Source organism: Choloepus didactylus, chromosome 13 (assembly GCF_015220235.1).
Source record: "Choloepus didactylus isolate mChoDid1 chromosome 13, mChoDid1.pri, whole genome shotgun sequence".
Classification (NCBI taxonomy): Eukaryota; Metazoa; Chordata; class Mammalia; order Pilosa; family Megalonychidae; genus Choloepus; species Choloepus didactylus.
In genome coordinates, this window is record NC_051319.1 from 19,621,416 (window position 1) to 19,643,495 (window position 22,080).

General features: G+C 37.8%; 1 long non-coding RNA gene across 1 annotated transcript; it reads right to left on the minus strand.

Moving 5' to 3' along the window:
• Positions 1-732: 732 nt before the first annotated feature.
• Positions 733-3,903, minus strand: LOC119507920. The gene is made up of 2 exons (XR_005211365.1): positions 3,801-3,903; positions 733-773 (listed from the first exon to the last, which is right to left on the minus strand). It is a non-coding gene; the product is annotated as an uncharacterized LOC119507920 (long non-coding RNA).
• Between the last annotated feature and the right edge of the window lie 18,177 nt (positions 3,904-22,080).

Consider the following 22,080-nt stretch of genomic DNA (forward strand, 5'->3'; position numbering starts at 1 on the left):
ACAATGAGAGAGTTTGTGAACAAGGAAATACTAAAGGGAGCACTACAGACAGAAAGGAAAAGACAGGAGTGAGAGGTTTGAAACACGATTTTGGGTGGTGGTAGCACAGCAATGTAAGTACACTGAACAAAGATGGCCATGAGTGTGGTTGAAAGAGGAAGGTTAGGAGCATCAGTTCAGGGAAGATTTGACAAGAGATGAAGGCTATAAAGAAAACACTGGGTGAACATAAGGTAGAAATTGAAAGCTTGAAAAAATTATTGGCAGAATCTATAGATATAAAAAGCACAAGATAAGAGATAAAAAACACAATGAAGACATACAACAGAAGATCTTTTCCAGAAGGAAAGTGGAAAGATAAAGACTGGGACTGTATAACTCAGTGAAACCTAGAGGGTTCAACAATTGTGATAAAATGTACAAATACATTTTTTCATGAGGGAGAACAAATGGATGTCAACTTTGCAAGGTGTTAAAAATAGAGAGGTATTGGGGAAAAAATACAATCAACGCAAACTAGAGACTATAATTAATAGAAACATTGTATTATGCTACATTAAAGTAACAAAGACAGTATACCAAAGCTAAATGCATATAAGAGGGAGAACAAAGGGAGGGATATAGGACTCTTGGCACTGGTAATGTTGTCTGACTCTTTATTCTACTTTAGTTCAATGCTATCTTTCCTTTTGTTGCTTTTTAGCTGTCATTTTTTTTTCTATTTCTTTTTTCTTCTTCTCTTGTCTCTCTATCTTCTTTGACTCTTCCTCCTGCTTTGTGGAAGAAATGAAGATAGATAGTGGTGATGGTGGTGAATACACAGGGAACCCCCGATTGTTTGCTTAGGATGGAAAGTATGATGGGTGAACAAAACCATCCTAAAGAAAAGAACAGGCTGATGAAGAAATCTTGAGGGCACTATACTGAGTGAAATAAGTCAGACACATAAGGACAAATATTGCAGGGTCTCACTGATATGAATCTATTATAATATGTAAACTCATAGACACAAAATATAGGTTGCCAGGATATAGAACAAGGCTAAAGAATGGGAAGCAGTTGCTTATTATGAGCAGAATGTTCAACTAAGTTGAACTTAAGTGCTTGGAAATGGACAGAGGTGACGGTAGCACATTATTGTGAGAATTACTAACAGTGCTGAATGGTGTGTGTCTGTGATGGAAAGGGGAAGCTTAGAGTCACATATGTCACCAGAAGGAAAGTTGGAGGTTAAAAGACCGGAATGTATAGAACAGTGAATGTTGTGGTGGACAATGTCCATGATTAACTGTACAGATATTAGAAAACTCTTTCCTGAACTAGAACAAATATATGACACTATAACTAGAAGATAATAATAGCAGGGTATATAGGGAAAAATATATGCCTATTGCAAACTATGTACTACAGTTAGTAGTATTTTAACATTCTTTCATCAACAGTAGCAAATGTACTAGCCCAATACTATGAGTCAATAATGGAGTGGGGGTGGTTAGGGGTATGGGAGGATTTGAGTTTTCTTTTATTGTCTTTATTTCTTTTTCTGGGGTAATGAAAATGTTCTAAAAATTGAAAAAAAATTAATTGTGGTGACGTATGCACAGCTGTATGATGGTACTGTGGGCAATTCATTGTATACTTTGGACCCTCAGATGATTGTATGGTATGTGAGCAATCTCAATAAAATGAAATTAAAAAAAAAAAAAAAACCTCTCAGTAGATGGAATAGCCTGTACAACAATCCTGGGACTGAAAGTAGTATTGGAGTAGGAAGGGCTAAAATTGAGGCTGGAGCCTGTCCCAAGATAAGGCTAGAGAGGCAGGTTGACTAGACCATGGCAACATCTGGTTAGCCATGGAAAGGAGTTTGGGTTTTATCCTGGAGCAAGGGGAAGGGTTGGAAGGGTATCAAGCAGGCTGTATGTGTGTGTGTTTGTGTGTGTGTGTGTGCGCATATGTGTATGATTTGCATTTTGAAAAAATGTCTCTTTCTGTACGATGAGGAAAGGACTTGGGTGAGGTAGGGGTACAAGATAGGATATATGAAGATCATTTAGAAGCTACTGAAAAATATTAGGCCAGAGGTGATGCTGGTGTGGATCAAGGTGGTGGATGATGCAGTGCTGATTATTTAATCTGTCCCTGGTTTCTTTGGTTGTTTCCATTTTCTTAGTCTTGCTCTTGCCTTGTTTTTTACTATAACTAACAGCACTGTGATGAGCATTCTTGTACACCTATCTTGGAAAGTGCTGGTCAGTGTAACTATGGGGTAAGTTCCTACTTGTAGAACATGCATATGCAATAAACTTTTGGAAGCTGTTGTTCAAAGAAAAAAATATCAAGGTCAAAAACACAAAGAAAGGCTGGGGAACTGACCCAGATTAAAGGAAATAGGGGAGACATGACAATAACATACAAATTTTGATTTTGGATTAGATCTTGGATCAGAAAAAAATATTTATAAAGGACATTATAGGCACAAACATAGACTACGAATTAGATAATCATATTATGTCAATGTTAGATTTCCTGATTTTGATAATATAAAAGAGTACCTTGATTTTAGGAAATGCACACCACAATATTTAGGGGTAAAGGGGCATGATGTTTTCAACTAACTCCCAAATGTTTTTAAAAAAACAGTATGCATATATTTATGCAAACAATTAAAGAATCTGAAGAAGGTATATGTGAGCTTTTTGTAATAGTTTTATGACTTTCCTATAGGTTTGAAACTATATCAAAATAAAATTTAACATGGCTGAAAGGGTCTGGGCTTCTTTTTATATTCATCTTTTATTTTCTTGGTAATTTATCAGTCATAAATTGAAATTTTACCAGGTGCCGGGAATGGTTCCAAGCTCAATCATCTCTACAGAAACGGAGCTCATGTATATTCTATTGTCAGCTACCTAACAATAAGTATTAGATATAATATTTACTATCTAATAAATATGGAACTGTGGTAAATGATGTAGCAAAGTTAGTTCATTAAAACATAGACATGAGAGAGGCACCCAACACAGATTCGGGAGACAGGAAGACATCTTGAAAGACAGGGCCTTTGACTTGCATTTGTAAAGTTGAATGGGAGTTAGCCAGGCAAAGGCAGCGGGAAGCTTCCAGGCAAAGGTGCACTGAGCACAAAGGAATGGAGGCACACAAGGACACAAGGACACGTGTTCAGGAACTGCAAGTAGACTGTTATGACTGGCTGAGTAGATGTGAGGCGAAGAGAGGTGAAAGATGAGCTTAGAGAGAAGCCAGGACCGCATTTTAAGAATCCTCAGTGCCGTTGTAAAGACATTTGCATTGTGTCCTGAATGTCATGTATTTTTGGAAGATATTTGGGTGGAAATGTCCTTTAGGACAGAAGAGTTAGTAGAGCAGGAATGTCTATTTCTGAGGTAGGAATTAGACATTTGGAAGATATTAAAGTACAGTGGTTGTGGAAGCCAGGAGAGCAGAGAGGCTCACCATGAGAGAAGAAAGTAGTGCTAGAAGAGAAAAAGATTCAGATGCACCCCAGGAAAAGGCAACACCTAAAGGACACCATGAGCAAGACAATCCAGACAGGAAAAGAGGTCAAACAATTGGAGGCAACAGGAGAGAACAGAATGACAGAAACTGACAGAAAATTGGGTTTAACCAACCAACAAACAAAACTTAATATTAACAATTTCAACCCCACATGAAAATCCCGTATATAATGCCTCAACTAAAACTTATTTCTCAGTCGTTTGCACATTCCTTGCAACGTAATCTGCTGAGTTGCATGGGTAAGTAGGTCAGTTCCTTACCTCTTTGTTTATGAATCTTCATCAGGAAAAGTACGGAACTGTATTAGCTGATCTCTGAGGTCTTTTCTGCTTTAACTCCCTCTGATACCATAAGTGCTTGCTCAGGATTCAGAGTTCAGATTTTTCTATGTTAATAGAAAACAAATTTAAATGTGTTTCATCTATATTACAACGTGGCAGTGACTGCAGCTGGATATGACTTATTTCGAAAGAGGGCTGAGGAAAGACTTTGGAAACATATTTCAAATAATTCTAACAATCTGCAGTCATGGGAAACTTCAAAAGTTTAAAGCAACAGAAGAAATGCGACTGCTGTTTGTTAGGCCTGCTCGACCACATGGCTTCATTTACATCTCTACTTTGGGCTGTGATGTGGGGCTGAGGTTAAAAGTTTAGTCTTCAGACAAAACAGGTGATCCAGATGCTGTCACAGATGAAGGGCCCCACCAGATACCTTACACAGACTGTTTCTGGTTTTTACAAGAAAACCAGTTATTCATCTACTTGAAAGTGTTTGTACACACATGTCACTTGTGTGCTTTTCCTGAATCAGTGTCGTTCAGCCAAGAGCTAGTGAATATGTACATTGTGTAAATGCTGTGCTCGACACTGCTGAGGAAACAGAGAGATGAAAATGACACAGCCCCAGACCACAAGGAACTTACAGTCTAACAAAGGCAGACAGATGGATAAATATGCGTTCTCTCTAAGTTAAAATGGAATAAATGCTATGGAGAGGATGAAAAAAGCTTAGCTCACCGTGTTACAATGCAGGCACAAATGGCATGCCAATCTGTTGAGGACCTCTAGATTTAGGTTGTAACAGAAGAAGGCCTTTCAAAGCAAAACATTTGAGTTTGGGTCTCAGCTAAAACATCAGTTGGAAGTGATGCAATTTTACATGAACAATATTTAAAGCAGGAAAAAATTTCCATTTTTTCTTTGTTGCACTTCCCAAAGGAAGTAAAGAGAAGCTTCCAGAAGGAGAAGGTAGTTGTATGTTGAAATGTAATATTCTAGTAACCTGTGAAATTCTTCAACTCTCCTTCGTTTATGTGTTGTTCATGTGTGCAGTAAGGTTCTGGAAAAGTCTAAGAAATTATGCATTTAATAGCTGCTTAAATAGCACTTCCTCTGTGCCAGTCTCTGTTCTGATTCACAAATATTAACTCAATATTGTTGACAAATATGTGAGGTTGGTGCCTTTTTACTACCATTTTGCAAGTGAAGAAATGGAGGCACTGAGCAGTTGACTAACTTTCCACAGTTACGTTTATTTTATCTCATTTCATTGAAATGTCTCAGAGGTATAAATGGCCTACAACATTGTTTAGAAGGGAAGGGTAGCCCTTGACTAATGGCTTAGTCTCTAGGCTCAGAACTTTGAGGTCAGCTTCAATGCCTCTCTCTCTGCTTGGTGTGCACTCTTCAGATCCTGTTGCTCATTCATTACAGTGTTCTTCAGTGTACCACCCTTAGACCTGGGCACACTCTTAGCCCTTCTTGGGCCCCCCCCTCAGGGGCCCTATGCTTTGGAGGGCCTACTTCTAATCATTCCAAGTCCCCCTCTGGTTCCTGTTGCTGAGGGCTGAGGGTCGTAATGGGATCTTGGGGTGTGCTCCACTCCTGGTATGGGGCCTATGGGGACTCTGGCCCCTGTTCTCCCTTCAGCACACTCTCTGACCCTCTACCATTTGTATGGTGACCTGATGCCCTGAGAAACTTCTGAATTTGTGCCTATGCACTCATCTCAGGCAAGCAAATGACTCCTGGGGTCAGCATGATATTTCTTTCATGCAATGGCACCAGAATGACCAACAAGAATGGTGCAGATAAACTGATTTAGGGTTACTTCACTCATGTCAGACAGAGGATAAGTTCAGGGCTCTGGACCATTGCCAACCCTTGGTCTTGAGTCCATGTGTGTGCCCATGCATTGGATTTCACCCATCCATGTTCTGACCATGGTGCTGTGGCAGAGATGGGGGCAGACACAATTCATCCTGTTTTTTTACCACTGCTGGCACTGGGGTGGTCACCCATCCCCTCCACAGGCTCAGTGCCCATATCAGAGAGTTCTCCGGGGATGGCTGCCCCTAACTCATTTGAGTGCTTCTGGAATTATTCTTCACAACACCAACAGGCCCTTCCAATTAATATCACCTCTTGTTTCTGATCTTATATGGTGATGTTGTGCTCTTCTGGGTCAGTCTTATGTCATTGTACACCAGAAACGTTGTGTGACTGGGATGACTATGCTTGCCTATCCTTCCTGCTGCTGCTGGTGCAATAAACATAGAAAGAGATCACATTCTAGGGATGCAATGATTAATGACAAAAGAATTCAAGAGATGACATAGTTGGAAGATGAGACATTGAATGCATATGCTATAAAATTCCAAATGGTAAATTTAACATGACCAGAAAATGAACTATTGTTCACATTTTCTCACATACTCTAGGCATGTATCATCAGTGAAGCACAGTCACAACATTTGAGAGTCATGGGAAACCATTATTCATGGGAAACATAATGGACAGTGCAGCATCTTAAATAATAATGCAGCCAGCATTAGGGAATTGCAGGGGCAAGAAGATCCATATTGTTTCCATACAGATTCTGAAGAGTCCTGGCATTCTGAGTAGTAACAATATTGCTACTGTTTTCTTATGGTAGGAGATAAGAAATTAGCCAAAAACAGTGATACGACCACAAAGAATGTGAAGAGGTGGTTACTGGACACTACAAAGAATCTCTGAACTAAGGACAATAAGTAGATAAATAAGTACCTCTCTTCTCTACCCATTATTCTAAATCTTCAGTAAATAACTCTATTTCACATGGGCCCAAGAATTTTGTAAAAAAGAAAATTTTAATAAAATTATTTATATAGATGAGGGCTCTGCAAAAATTATTTTCCAGGAGTGGCTCTGGACCCTCATTTCCATTCCCTTATTTTTATTCCCACTCCCTTTGTACCTCTCCCATAGCCTACTGGAACAGCTTTCTAACCAGGTGGATGCAGTCCTTTCTTTCCCTTCTAATCTTCCAGGCACATGGATGCCTAAAGGTTCTGGAGTTTTAGGGGCTATGCCTTTACTTTAAACCTCCACTGACTCCATTGTTCACTGAGGAAGCCCATCACATCCCATTCTTTCATCCTCTCCCTTCTAACTACCGACTACCTTCCAACTGCACCTCCCAGTAAATAGCGTGACCACACATTGAGTCTAGAACAAAACTAAACTTCTGGCTATTCTTCAACATGTCTGCTCCATTCTCAGCACCACACATTTGCTTTTAATGTTCCTGCCCCATTTCTGTCTCTCCCATTTCTCTCCATTAAAATTGTACCCAATCTTGAAGTCCTCAAATGCCACCCTTTCCCCAAGCCTTGTGTCAGATGTCATTTCTCCTTCCTTTCATCTCCTGTGCTTATTTAGCTGTACCACTCTTTGTAGTTTGTATTACCTATTTAGATACTGGCTTACATAACATGAAGCCTAAGGAACTTGGCCAGGGTTAGGGTTCAAATTAGTCAAATAGTTGTTCATATTGGCAGAAACATATTTTTACTTCTGCCAACCCTTGGCACTTAGATGATTAGTTTTATTAAAGAAAATCACAGACATTAAAGAGAATATGAAGCTGTGCTCTTAATGGAAGCTGATAATAGGAATAAACTTGCACTTCTCAAGATGAAAAACCTAAATTCTACTTTGAGTAAAAACTAAGAACAAAGGCAGTCTAAACCAAGATGGTCTTATTAAAATCTTATTAAATGCCATGCATCCATAAAGACATTTGTTCTTTTGGAAAAGAGTAGAGTCAGAGGAAAGCAGATTTCTATTTATTGCCTTTGTTGTCTTAAAAAAGCAGACCCTGCCAAAGCTATAGCAGTCATGCAGATCTTGGCATCTGCAATCTCTAACAGGTTTCAGATTTCCAAAAATGACTTGAAAATCACATGTCAGCAAACTAAAGGGGTAAGTGGAAATGCTGATAGGGAAGAAGTGAGTTTCATACGCTCTTGAAATTCTAAGAAAAAATATGCAAAACGCCAATCAGAAAGGCTTCAATCTTTCATCTTCTCTTTATGACAATGATTAAGCTCACAATGCCTTTCAGAGACTGGAACAAAGAAAACAAGCTGGAAAGCCAGTACAGTAAATGGCAAACATGCCATGGGTGTGGATTAGACAGGGAAACAGTGTCAGTAAGAACATGGTATTTGGTTAACTCTGGCCCTGAAGTGGCAAAAGTAGAGCTATTGTATTTTGAGACTAAAACACCTTGCAAAACAGATGTGAGCATGAGAATGAAGATCAGATTAAAATAGGCAGTTTGCTGGTAAAAGCTCAGATACCTCTTATTTAATCTAGATCCAGCCCTCACTCATAACAGATGAGGGAAAAGAGGCTTCAGAATAGTAAAGAATAGTAAAGTGACTTGCTGAGGGTAACAGCCTAGCTGGTGATCAGACACTTAGGATCCAGAGCTCTTGATGCTTCTTAGCTTTCTGTCCATTACTTCGTATTGACTGTTTCTACCAATTCTCCTCCATTCAGGTTAATAAGAATTTTTAGAGCCTAAGATAGTGTGTATATATAGTGGTGATATTACTGTCAGGAAAGAATGATTAGAATATAGATCAAACTTGTTTTTGCACTGTTACTGCAAAGGAACTCAATTTGATGGTTAAAAGAAACCTAATGCTGGTGTTCTCAGGGGCTGGTGTGGCTTTAGGCTGCTTGCACCTAGCGCAGCTGGACGCTGACTTTGGCAACAGAAATATAAATACGAGGATGATCTTATGTTTTGCAGACAGTAAAATGTGTGTCTGTGTATATACATATATATTTATGTGCATAAGTATACATTTCTACTTTGCATGTAATCTATGGTTGATAAAAGGGGTATTTGCTTTATTTCCTGAAATTGGTAGTGATTTGGGGTGCTTCGAAACAAAAGAATATCTCTACTTAGGCAAATAACTCTGGGACTTGGACTTGGGGGAAGGGTGGGGAGAGGGAATGGAAGAGCAGAGAGGTATAGGCCAGGTTGTGATCAATCAAGAAATTTGAATTTTCCAGGTGAATATACTCATGGGTTCTTGATAATTGTTTTTAAAGATGCAGTAACTTTGGAATGATGTAAACAAAAAGGCTTTCAGACCGATGTAACCACACCACCTGCAATAATTAGACTTTCTTTTTTTTAAAAAGGTGGTGAGTTTCAGCAATTAACTATAAACTACAGATCTTAAAAAAACCACTATCCCCTCAAGCACCTTAATTTCCAGCTCTGAAGCAGAGTTGGAGTGAGGATATCAAATAGGGGAACGCAGTGTTCTGTTCACTGCTGACATGGCTCCAGGGGGCTGGCAAAACAGTCTACACTGCAGCAAACTCACTTTGAGAAGGGTCTGCTACAGAGCATGGTGCTGTTACGGGGACAGACCAGCGTCTCAAAGATATTAACCCACGCTAGGAAGCGTTTGCTGTCTAAATATCTCCTTTTTTAGAAGCCCATCCAAAGCCCTCATTTCTGAACTCAGAAGTATTTTCTTTCTTTTGTTTATTACTGTCCCTGTTCTCCTGAAATGGCAGCAAGTGGCAAAAACCACGGTTAAGGATGTCCCTGTAACGATGACTTCAAGCAGGCACCGGTCCAGGAGGGTGGGGTTCTTACGCGTTTCTTTTCAAAACTAGGTTAGAAATGTGACCTAATGCTAGAAAATTCTGCAGCCCCCAATGAGGAGGGAGCTGTGAAAAGCTGGTGCTGGCGACAATGGCAATTTGCCATCCTGACAGAATCGCACTATCAGCTTCCAGAGCACGTTTCTCTAGTGTATCTTTGAAACCATAAACTACACTAGGGGGCAGACTAACCTAGACGTTTTAGTTTTTCTTTTCTAGTGAGAGTTTAATCCATTGTGTTTGACACAAACTATTATAGAGTAGAATCTTGAAAGTGAATAAAATTGTGGCACTTTTTTATTATCATTGATGAAGATTGTGCCCCAGGGGGGTATTTCCTTATTTAACTTTGTTCTCAGGATATTTAATGTCCTCAACACTTAATCTGTGAAAACAGTAGACAGCATATGAATATCACAGCTATGTAAATGGAAAACAAGCATCGCCATGAGAAGGTGGTAATGAAGAGGTACATATAGGAGCATAAAATAAATAAAACATCAGCAAAGTGAGAAAAATGGATTCATAATACCAATATATGCCTAATATGGTGCTTTGTAATTTCTCATTTTAAAACTATGAAATCTCTTTTCCTTTTCTTTTGTCACAGGTGACTGTGAAGCAGTCTAGGGACCAAGAACAAAAGCTGTGCAGAATATGGATGGATTATTGTGGATATAACATATGCTATGTGAATTTAGGAACCCCCCACTTTATAACTCAAGCCCTTGATCTTGAGGCTTCCTCGGGTGAAACTTATGGTTGTAAAGGGGAGGCTAAGCCCACCTATAATTATGCCTAGGAGTCACTCCAGAGAACCTCTTTTGTTGCTCACATGTGATCTTTCTCTCTCTAAGCCTAACTCTGCAAATAAATTCATCACCTTCACCTCAATGTGGGACAGAGCCCCCCAGATGAATGAGTCTTCCTGGCAATGTGGGACACAGATTCTGGGAATAACCCTGTCCCTGGTATAAAGGGATTCAGAATTCCATGTTTACTAAAAGAGGGGAAAGAAAGGCAGCAAAATAAGGTTTCAGTGGCTGAGGGAATTCAAATAATCAAGAGGCTGTCCTGGAGAATACTCATGCAAGCTTCACCTAGATATGCCAAATGACTGCAGTATGATAAGCCCAAGTCAATAGTAGTCCTGCAAACCTTAAAGAATACCCAGATCCCTATCTGAGACTCTATAAAAGCTTCACTCTCTAAGTTCATTCTTTAGAAACTTAAATCCTTCAAAGAACACCTATGCCAGAGTCCCCAAACCCAGAGGCAATAGCCTCTTCAAGAACATCAACTAGATGTGTCCCCTTTTCTCCTAAAGTCAGCACCCCTTTTCAACATGAACAAGTTAAGGTGGTCACTGCCTAGCCATCCCAGAAATTCGGGAAAATGAGTAAACTAGAGGAAGGGGTAACAACAGATAAGATGAAATTTAACAAAGGGTTATGAATACTGAATCTCTATATAATATTCTTTTTCTTAGTTGCTAGGGTATTAGAATAGCTAGAAGGAAAGAATTGAAATGGTGGAATTGTAGCACATAGCATTCTTTGAAATTTGTTCTATAGCTACTTGTTAAATTATAATTTGAAAGTTATCACCTTTTTGTATATATATTTCACAATAAGGAAATAACTGAAACTACATACTGTAACTCATAACAACTTTGGAAATTTCCTATATAAGTATTTGTTAAATCATACTTTGAAAGATATTACCTTTTTGTATATATATTATATTTCACAACAAGGAAATAACTGAAACTGGAGCTGTAACCTATAATATTCTTTGAAATTTGCTCTCAAACTACTTGTTAAATTGCACTTCGAAAATTTTCATTTCTATGTGTATATGTTATGTTTCACAATAAAAATATGATAAAATTAAATAAACAAATAAAAAGCTGTGTGGAAACAGATTACCCTAGAAATAAACTCAGCATTGTTCTAGAGCACCTCAGAAGCATCAGCTCTTTTCATTTTTCCAGGGATGTGGCAGAGAGGGGTGCAAATCACTGGGCAGTAGCTTTTTTCATGAAACTGGTTGATGGACAGAAATGTTCTCTGCCACTCATTTAAATTACTCAGTTAATGGGTGTAAGGAAAACATATTTTTCAGAGCTAGTCTTTTGCTTTGTATTTATTGACACTTTGGAGATTGTAAAGTGATTATATCTCTTTTCGTCCTCTCCACAAACCTGTAAGAGAGGAAGGGCATGTTGTTACTAACATTATAAAAGGTTGAAACTGTGCTTAAAAGTAATTAAGACACTGAGTGATCTCCATGCCTTTTATATAGTATGAAAATGAGGCATAGAGAGATTTTGTAACTTGACAACCATACAATTTGAATTTAGGTCTTTCCAACTCTTAGTCCTAAACTTTTAACAACATTCTACATTTATCGTAAAGTCTAAATCACAACAGCTACAACAACCACCAAGTTCCAAAAAGATGCATACTCTTACATCCTAAGTAAAACTTGCCATATTTGTTCTCTGTTCTTTGCATACTATATAGGCACATAGTGTGTCTATAAGAGGCTTGGCATATTATAATAAATGTAACTTGTACTCGGTGGTGGAAAATTACATACTTTTCCTTTGGGTCTTCAGGAGGTCAGTTTCAGAAAAAGTTATTAGAAATAAAATTACCTATTTCTTTACCATAATCCTTGTGTCTCCTCTTGGTGTCCCTCACTTCCCCCCAATAAATGTTTCATGACCATCAGGACTCTCAGACTTTGACTATTAATGGTCCCCATATTGTGCCTCAAGTAATTTTGCTTTTCTCTCCCTCCTTTGCTCCCCAATCTATCAAAATTTGCTTGTGTCCTGTTTTCTTAGGTTTCTGTTTTCTTCTACATGAAAATAAGCTCTTTGGGCAAATGGATCAATAGGGAATTTTTAAATTAATGTGCTCTCTTTCTTAAGGAATGTGCCTTATTTACTCTGAGATTCCTGGAAAAAAGACAGTAACCAGGAACAGTGACTGTAATACCGAAAATTTTTCCGCCTTTGGGGAAATCATTTTTGGCAAATCAAGCCTTTGTGTGACTATGGTCTTGATTGCTAGTGAAAATAGTTTACTTAACAGTTCAAATGGTATGAATATTGATGAAAGTCAATTTTCCTTGAAGTGTTTTTACTTTGTTTTATACTTCACTAGCTTCCCCTGTTCCTACTAACATGAAAAAGAAAAATAGAGAGAAAAAAATAGGCAGAAATTGAGATGTAGGGTGAAACTAACCCATGAGAAAAATGGAAAGTAACAATGAGTCAAGTTTATGGCTTTATAGGCAATCCTGTAATATATACTCATATGTACATATATATATATATATTCATCAGTTTAACTCTATTTATTAGAAACCTTTTTTGAGATGACATACAATAAAATGCAGCGATCCTACAAAACATGGAGACAGGCACTCGATAATGATAGCCTAGTAGAAAAAGAGTCATGGTGGAGGTTCAAGTGGGCAAGAAATAAATGCACAAAGTATTTCAGCATAATTAATGATCACTGAGTTAGCAGGAACTTCCCCTGCCCCAAAACTTCTGCCCCAAGAATGGCTCAGATTTGTCAGATATTTCCTTTTGTTTGTTATATCCCTAAGATAGCATTTCCTTTCCCTAAACAAAATTTTCTGGAATATATGGCACATTATAGTTATTAGATGCTTCTATCTGGTGACCAGGGACATTAAGTAACTCTAAGAGCTTCTCCTCAGTAACGGCAGAGGCGCTAACAAAAAGGGGTGAGGGAAACAAAGACCACAAAGGGAAAGGACTGCTAAAGCAGACACATACTTTATTCCCTTGATTTTATGAGTATAGAGTAGTCATCAAGACAAGAATGGTAATTTATTAATTCATGTAATTTCTTCATTCTGCAAGTGGAGTTCAGTGGAGTCACATCTTACTTAGGGACAAGACCCAAAGTTAAAATCTAAGGGAAAATCATGCATAGCCCTGAATCACCCTTGTAGACCTTCAATCACTGATGAAATGCACAGTACATGGTTTTACAACCCTGTTTAGTGAGTTTGTATGTACAAATTTATAATGTATGGCCTATAACAAAAACTCATAGTGTAGGAGGGGCACTTCCCAAATCTGGGTTCATCACTTGGCGCGACCATTATAAGTCACACTGAACCAGGCTGAGAAGGAAAAGATGGTTTATTTACTCTGGTGGGAGTCAAGGGATGCTTTCCCAAATCTGCCTCCTGGAAGTGTTTCTTCAATTGGCTTTTATACTCAGAGACAAAGAGAGTTAATCATTTAATTAATATGTGATAAAAGTGATAGATGAAAGGCTTATCTATATCTGGGAGGTTTGGGGCAATCTCCCCGAAATGATTCTTTAATTGGCTAAACCCATTAGAGACAAAGGGAGTTTTTCATTTTAATTAACATATAACAGATTTGGAGAACTTCAGTAATTTAGTTATTTCCTGTTCTTTTTTTTCAGGAACTAGTTGACACCTGTGAAAGGTGCAAACTTTACATTTACATATTGTTGCAGACTTTACATCTTGCTCTTTTGTGACACCAAAGGTCCTCACCCCCTGCCTTAGGATTACATTTAAAAGCTGCTTTAGGTTACATTTTAAGGTTGATTTACAATTGCCTGCTTGTTTACAATTTTAAGGCTATATTTAAAAAGTCACTGTTACAATAGGCAAAAACTTTTAAAGGTAGTCTTGCACAAAAAAAATACATATATTGGAACACTAGCTTCACATTCAGCATGGCATGACGCTCTTGCTATGAGATATGTGAAAACGGGCCAACCGGAAGCCTCACGTGTCCCATCGCTCATTCTTTGGCGCATGCTCCCTTAGAGGAACGGCAGGCAGAATTGTAAGGTATTTTTTTTCTTGTAACTTTTTGTTTTGACACAAATTTCAGACTTACTGAAAAGTTGCAAGAATATTACAAAGAATTCCTCAATGTTAATGTTTTAATTTACATTGGCTTTACCCTCCCCACCCTTTGCTCTCTCAATGTATTTTTGCAGTGTATTTTCCAATTGTTATTTCTTCTCCTTTGAGCAGGTATCACTGAATTCTCATATATTAAATGTGTCTCTCTCTGATTGTATCTCAGGAAAATTATGAGAATAAATTAGTCAATGTTGCTGGTGTGCATTAGAAACTGATTAAAATGGATAAATAAGAGATAAGTGAAATGAAGAAACCCAAGACATTGACCTGACCAAGCAAAATGAATCCTAGCAAATATAAAGAATAAAAAACAGGCACTTGACTGTAAGAATGTAAGAATGTGTAAGAATGCTGTTTATACTGAATTATGAAAATCATCAGTAAGCCAGAATAAAGTCTGCTCTCTTTTTTTTTTTTTTTGTAATTTGCATCACTAATGTGCGTTAACACCCTCTTGGTTTTTTTTTTTTTTTTTTTTTTTTTTTTGACATACAGATGCAAGTGACATGCATGATCTCATGAATAATTCAGAGATCTGCTGCGAGTTCTCACCTCTGGTTTCTATTGTTCCTCAGCAGAAGAGGGTGGTTTTCAGTTACCCTGGGAGCCGACAGAATTGTCGCTGTGCAATATTATTAGTATTAACCTTATTCCAAGTGATTGCAGTGATTCCAAGTGATTCTTCTTGCAAGTTATTATTAAGATTCTGAATTATTTGATCTTGAAATATCAAGACAGAACTCACACATTTCGAAATATAATTCACTACATCTTAAGTCCTGTTAGCCAGCAGAGCTGATTTGTAGTACTACCTGACAGAGAGCTTGACTCTCTTTGTGCTCCTGTACATGCTTAGCATGCATGTTACATTTTCTTTAACAATTTGATTCAGATCATGGAAAATGCAAAAAAAAAAAAAAAACACTTGTGAGGGCATGGTAAGGAACATCCAAAGAAGACAGAACTCCAATGAATAAGTCATTTGCAGACTACTTCTCCTTTAGAAATAACACTTTGCCAGCTGGTTGCCTTGTGGTTTTAATGATATACTTGTGGTGTGGTTTCCAAATCTGAGTAGGAATAACTAATCTCCATGGCTTCCTTTCTTTGTTTTGTCTCAGGTAGCACAACCCTACCCCTCCAAAAAATAAAAAGAAAAGTGGAGTGACCAGTGGTTGTTAGGTTGCTCACAAGGTTGCCAGCCTTCCAGATGAACGCCTAGGAAAAGAGCTGTTTGCTCTTACCTATTACATGATGCAGACTTTGGGCACACTGGTAATGGGACTGGAATAACACCTGTGAACAGAGGGAAAATCATACTGTGGGTATTGTAAAATGCCAGCATATTGTGGGAGTAGATTTGTGGAATCCAAGAGCAGAGAGACAGAGGATGTTAGTCTAGGTTGTGGATCAGTCACATGCTCCCTGCATCGCCATGGGCAAATCAATTCATGGAAGGGGTAGAGGAAAAACCCACCTTTAATGGAGCATTTATGGGGCACAAGAACATAAAAAAATTCACGCCATATAATTTACTCAATAATCCCAGAGATAGGTGTTATTAGCTGCATGTTATCCATGGCTAAACTGAAGCTCAGAGAGGTGGAGTAAACTGCCAAATTCTTAGAGCTAAGTAAATGGAGGAGGGCAGGCTATTGGAATGATTAAGGCTACCAGCTTTGAGTCAGACCCACAGCAGTTCAAATCCTGGCTCTATAACTTACTGGCTGTGTGCTCTCAGGCAAGTTATTCAATAAGCCTTATTTTTCCCAGTTCCAAAATGGGCATATATCTCATGGGGTTGTTGTGAACCTTAACTGAGATATTGCATGTAACTGTTTATCTCAGTGTCTGATCCTAGTAGGTGCTTAATTCTTTAATTAAATTATTTTTTATTATTTTAGGGGGGAACTGGAGATTTTCAAACCCAAAAGCCCACACTGCCTTAGTTTTTAATCTTGAAGATGCAGATAATAAAAACAGTGTCTCTCCTGTCTTCCCACATCATAAGACTATTTTAAGACTGGTAGGTGAGGAAAGTATTGTGTAAATGGATATGCTATGCACATTTTTTGTGATCGTTCTCTATCAACTGTTCTCTACTTGTTTCTTGTGAACATGTCTTGGTTCTCCAGGTACAATGTAATCTTCTGAGAAGCAAAGTCATATTTTCACTTCTTCTGTACCCTGTATTTTTAATTCACATCTCTGCAAACATAAATGCACAGTAAACCATAATTGAGAAACCCCTAAGAGTCATTTATAAGCAGGACTTTCACTGAAATTAGAAATTGGCCAACAGTTTTTCATGTTTATTGTTTTTGATAGAAAACTTCATAATCAAATTTGTCTTATATATAGGAAAGGTATTATTGTGACCCAAGAATGCTACTTGAATCCAGCAATCACACTTTTATGATATTATAAATCACCCCTTTCCACATGTCTCGAACATTGTTCATAACAACAGAAATAATTTTAAAGGAGTGCATTACCATTTTTAAAACCCACAGGTGTTTCATTCTTAAACCCCTTTTTTGCCCACATTGTTACCCTTACCCAGAACTGAAATAAATGCATACTAATTTTTAGTGTTGTTTATTTTATTTCAGCAGGTGCTTATTAATTTCGGAGTCCAGTTAAGCCTGTCTAGACCTTAAATGCCACCAGATCTCTTAAACACACATTTATTTTAATTTTTTATTGTTTTTGCTACATTCTTTACTATCAGCATTAATGAATGTAGTTTTTATAAAGCTTATTATTTACCCTGAAGACTGGATTTGAATGTGCTGTTCTGGTCTACTGAGTAAATGGAGATTTAATTACAGATATTTAATTGCTCATTATGAATTTGATGGGCTGGAACTGAATGAACCCTTCTTCCCCATTTTCCATCTTTAAAATGCATTGCATGAGCTCATCACCGTCTAGCTGCCATTCTGTACAACTTTCAGGATCAATCCATGGATCATCACAGCCTGGGTTTTGGTGTAAAATGCATGTATGTTTGACAATAAGACAGGGACAGAACATAGCTTTTTTTTTTTAAGAATATAAAGAAGGACATTTTATTTGAAAACAGAAATCAAGGTGAGATTTGGGAGACAGGAATTCATGAGCCGGAAAGAAAGGTAATCTTCATTTTGAAGAAAACCTAATTGGAGTTTTGAAATCAAGAAGCCCACTCAGAGATTCAAATGAAATGCAGAATAAAATGAAATTGTAATATCTAGCTACATTTATTCTCATAAAAAGTCAAATACAAAATGGGGTATAAAGGAATAGAGTGATCTCAATGGTAGTAGAACATAGTAATGAAATGTAACAATGATTGAATAAAGTTCAGTTACAATTCCCTTTCATATATATATATTATTTTATGCACTACAATGTTATGACAACACTGACTGAGATTTACTGAGCTGAATTTTAGTTGAAAAAAATTTTTGTACCTAAAACATGCTTAACCTAAAATATAAAATCAATTTTAAACTGGGGGTGATATTGCTGGTTGAACAGTCTTTTAATATTAAAAACTGTAATTAAATTTTCACTTAAAATGATAACATGTATTTATAATTGGACTTAGAATCTAAGTTCCATTTACGTTGGCTTGAGAGCAGGAAGTTTAAGAAAAACTGGTTTCAACAAAGCTGTCTCAATCCATATAACCACCAATGTGTCGCCAAAAATATTGTAAATTCACAAATAGTCTTTTACTTTAAGAGTTGTTTGAATGTTATTTGTGGCCCCATTTTACTGTCTGCAATGTGAATAGGGCTTGCAATGGTGTCCAAATTGTCACACTGAACATCTGTCCATTATTGGGGAGTCAGTCTCCCCCTGCACCCCACTCTGATTTGTTAGAGAATCACTCAGGATATGAATTCAAGTCCTAATGGTCATTCCTGCCTTGCTGCTGGATCCCAACCTCTGCTAGGTCAGTGAACCTGGGAGGTTGGGGAGCTCCACAGTCATCTCCGAATATACTGCTTCAGAAGGAGCTACTAAAGCAGACCTCAGATCAAATCCAAATAGTCATAAAGCTATCCTCGATTCACCACTGAAGAACTTCACTGCCTCCTGTTATGCACAAACTGCTAACCCCAGGGTTGAATTTCTCTTCCAGTGATTGTTGCTGAGGCTGGTTCAAATTCCTGCCCAGGCTGCAGTGGTTTGAGGAGAGAGGATGATAATACAGACCAAGGCAGTGGAACAGCTCTTTTTATTTAATTACACGGCCACATTCTCAGGATTCAAGCTAACTCTCTTGGGTGTGGCAACGTGTTCTATTATCTAGTACTTCATAAATATGAAAACTCCATTTCAGTTTGACTTCCCTACTGGTACAAAAAAGTCAACCTTCCTTCCTTCTCTTTCTCCCTTCTTTTATTTCATGGACCTCATTACCCTTCCTGACACTTGCCCTTTGCCATGACTATCCCATTTCACTTTGTTAGAGTTCAATAATAGGAATCTTTTGAAGCTTTATGCAGATTTACCAACCTTTTGCTCAGCAATCTTCAAGATCTCTATCAAACACTAGAAAATATGACTTCTGTCTCCCTGGATTACCCTCGACAAATATTTTCATTGAAGCAATTGTTTTCATAGAATATATTGTATTTCACAAGCCTTTCTCTTTATGAAACTACAATATTTTTGGTTTGGGGTATTGGTCAATATTCAATAAAATCATCTAAAAGGAAAGTAATTTGGTAGAAATTGCATTTTTAAAAATTATGATTATCAGTTTTCTAAAAATCTCTTAGTTTGTCTCATGGAAGATAATTTTGTAATATTTTCTGGAAAAATAAGAAATTTAAATACTCAATAAAAATATACATCATTATATTTCATGCAATATCCCTAATTATTAGTATTTTTTTTCTTTCTCACTTGCCATGAAGATGGGACAAAAGGAGTAGAAACAGTACTATAAAATTGATATAGCCGTTTTTGTGACCTTCAGAATTTCAGGTATACAAGGTAAACTGTTAAAAATAGCTCTGCATCACATGTGGTCTAGTGGGCACAAACACTAGAGTGACTAATGTTCTTCATAGGTCCAGTTTGGAATACAAGGGAAGGAATTGTAGACATGAGGATATGGAAGGAGACTTTCGGAGTGTTGTGGGCTGCAGGCGATGGATTGGAGTAGGTGGCTTCAGAATGGCTAAGATATAAACATTTTCCTTCCAGTACTATCCTGAAAGATGGCTGGAAGGCTGTTTGAACATATCTTAGCTTTGTATGAGTTGAGGCATAAGATGCATGTGCCAGTTTGAATGTATTATGTCCCCCAAAATGCCATTATCTTTAATGCAATCTTGTGTGGGCAGATGTATTAGTGTTGATTAGATTGTAATTCTTTGGTTGAGTGTTTCCATGGAGATGCGACCCACCCAACTGTAGGTGGTGACTCCGATTAGATAATTTCCATGGAAGCATGGCCCTGCCCATTCAGCTTGGGCTTTGATTAGTTTACTAGAGCACTATATACAGTCAGACACAAGAAGCAAGTAGGTACAGCCAAGAGGAACACTTTGAAGAATGCACAGGAGCTGAGAGAGGAGCTGCAGCTTACAGAGACATTTTGGAGACAGCCTTTGAAAGCAGACTTTTGCTCCAGAGAAGCTAAGAGAGGACAAGTGCCCCAAGAGCAACTAAGAGTGACATTTTTGAGGAGCTGCAGCCTAGAGAGGAACATTCTGGGAGAAAACCATTTTGAAACCAGAACTCTGGAGCAGATGCCAGCCATGTGCCTTCCCAGCTAACAGAGATTTTCCGGATGCCATTGGCCATCCTCCAGTGAAGGTACCCGACTGGTGATGCTTTACCTTGGAAACTTTATGGCCTTAAGAATGGAACAGTGTAACTAAATAACTCCTCTTTTGTAAAAGCCAGTCCATTTCTGGTGTTTTGCAAAAGGGCAGCATTAGCAAACTGGAACAATACACTTGTCACAAAAATATTTAACAGTATTTTCAGAGAATAGGGAACAGAAAGACATCTTCAGTTGAGTCTTTGACCCTCTCTGAAGGGTAGCATGGCAGTGATTACATGACATTATGGGGATTCAATGGCTAAAAGGGCTTGGAACATTCCCAGTACATGGGGTTAAGGTCAGTCATCAGCAAATATAAGCAAAGTCAATATTCAAAACAGCACTTTTCATTAAACTAAAACAGATTCGGTATATATATACATATATGCTTTATTTCTCTTGAATTATACATTTGTAAAGAATCATTTGGTTCCCTTTGCTTGAGGCAAGGGAAAACATCAGTATTCCATTACCTCAAGAATTTTTTTTTAAGGATTAGTTCAGTCAATCTGTTGTAGTTGTAAGCAGTGGGAGGAGGTCAACTTTCATTACCTCCAGTCCTTTTTGGTGGACATTTCAACCTGGACTCAGTATAATGGGAATGATTTTCACCTCATATTTCTTCCCCTTCTTGCACTTGGACACAATTTTAGCTGATTCGTCTTGGCTTCCTGACCACCCTAGAAAGTTTAACAATCACCACAGCCATGGGAATGGAATTCCATAATTTTCCAGTTGGAAGGGACTCATAATTGTTTAGTCCAATACCTTTACTTTAGAGCTGAGACCCATTAAAGTTACTAGTAGCAGTAATAATAATAATAGCCAACATTCATAAACATCGTGCTAAGTAAATAACAAGGATTATTTCATTTAATCTTTGTAACTGTCCTATGAGGTAGGGGCAATAATCCCCACTCTCCAGTGGGAGGAACTGAGGCACAGTCAGGTTAAGAATCATACTCAGAGTCCTGCAACCCGTAAGTGCAAAATGAAATTTGATCTCAGTAATCAGGCTGCAAAGGCAAATGCTCAATTGCTATACCTACAGCCTTTTTATTTTTAAAATCAAATTTTACATGGCAACTTAGTAAGACTCCAACCCAGTTTTTCTACTTCTCAGTCTTCTGCTATTAATAATTTGCACGGCAATGGCTATAGCCTCTTGTTTTTAATATATTCATACCCACACCCACACATAGTCATTAGACCTTAATTCATTGTCTTGTCCCTTTCTCATTTATTGTATATTTCTTAAAGACATTTGCCAGGGGCTTAATTTAACAACCCTTAAGAACATTGTATCACTCTTTTATCTAAGTACTGTTTACAAACAAGGAATACCTTTCAGTCCTTCCCAATCCCGACTCCCACCTGTGAATTTTCTTTCCATTGTTTTCACCTTTCCCTCCTTAAACAAAACAGGAAAATACTCTTTTGTGTATTCCTTTATTGAACAATTATTCTCCTGCAGCCTAAAGACAAACATATCCCCCATTCTTCCAGGTACAGTATCTCTGGCAATTGAATAGATTCTTTTTGTGTTAATTGTGAATTTATCATACAGAAAAGTGCATAAACATAGGATCCTTTACAGATGAATTATCATACAATGAAGCCACCAGCCAAGTCAAGAGATCGAACTACTCCATCACCCAAAAGACCTCTGTCTGGTTCTCTTTCATTACTGCTTTCTCTCTCCCAAAAGGTAATGTCTATCCTCAATGTTGCACTAATTGCTCCCTGGCTTTTTAAAATATATATGCTTTTACCAGCTACATATGCATATGTTGA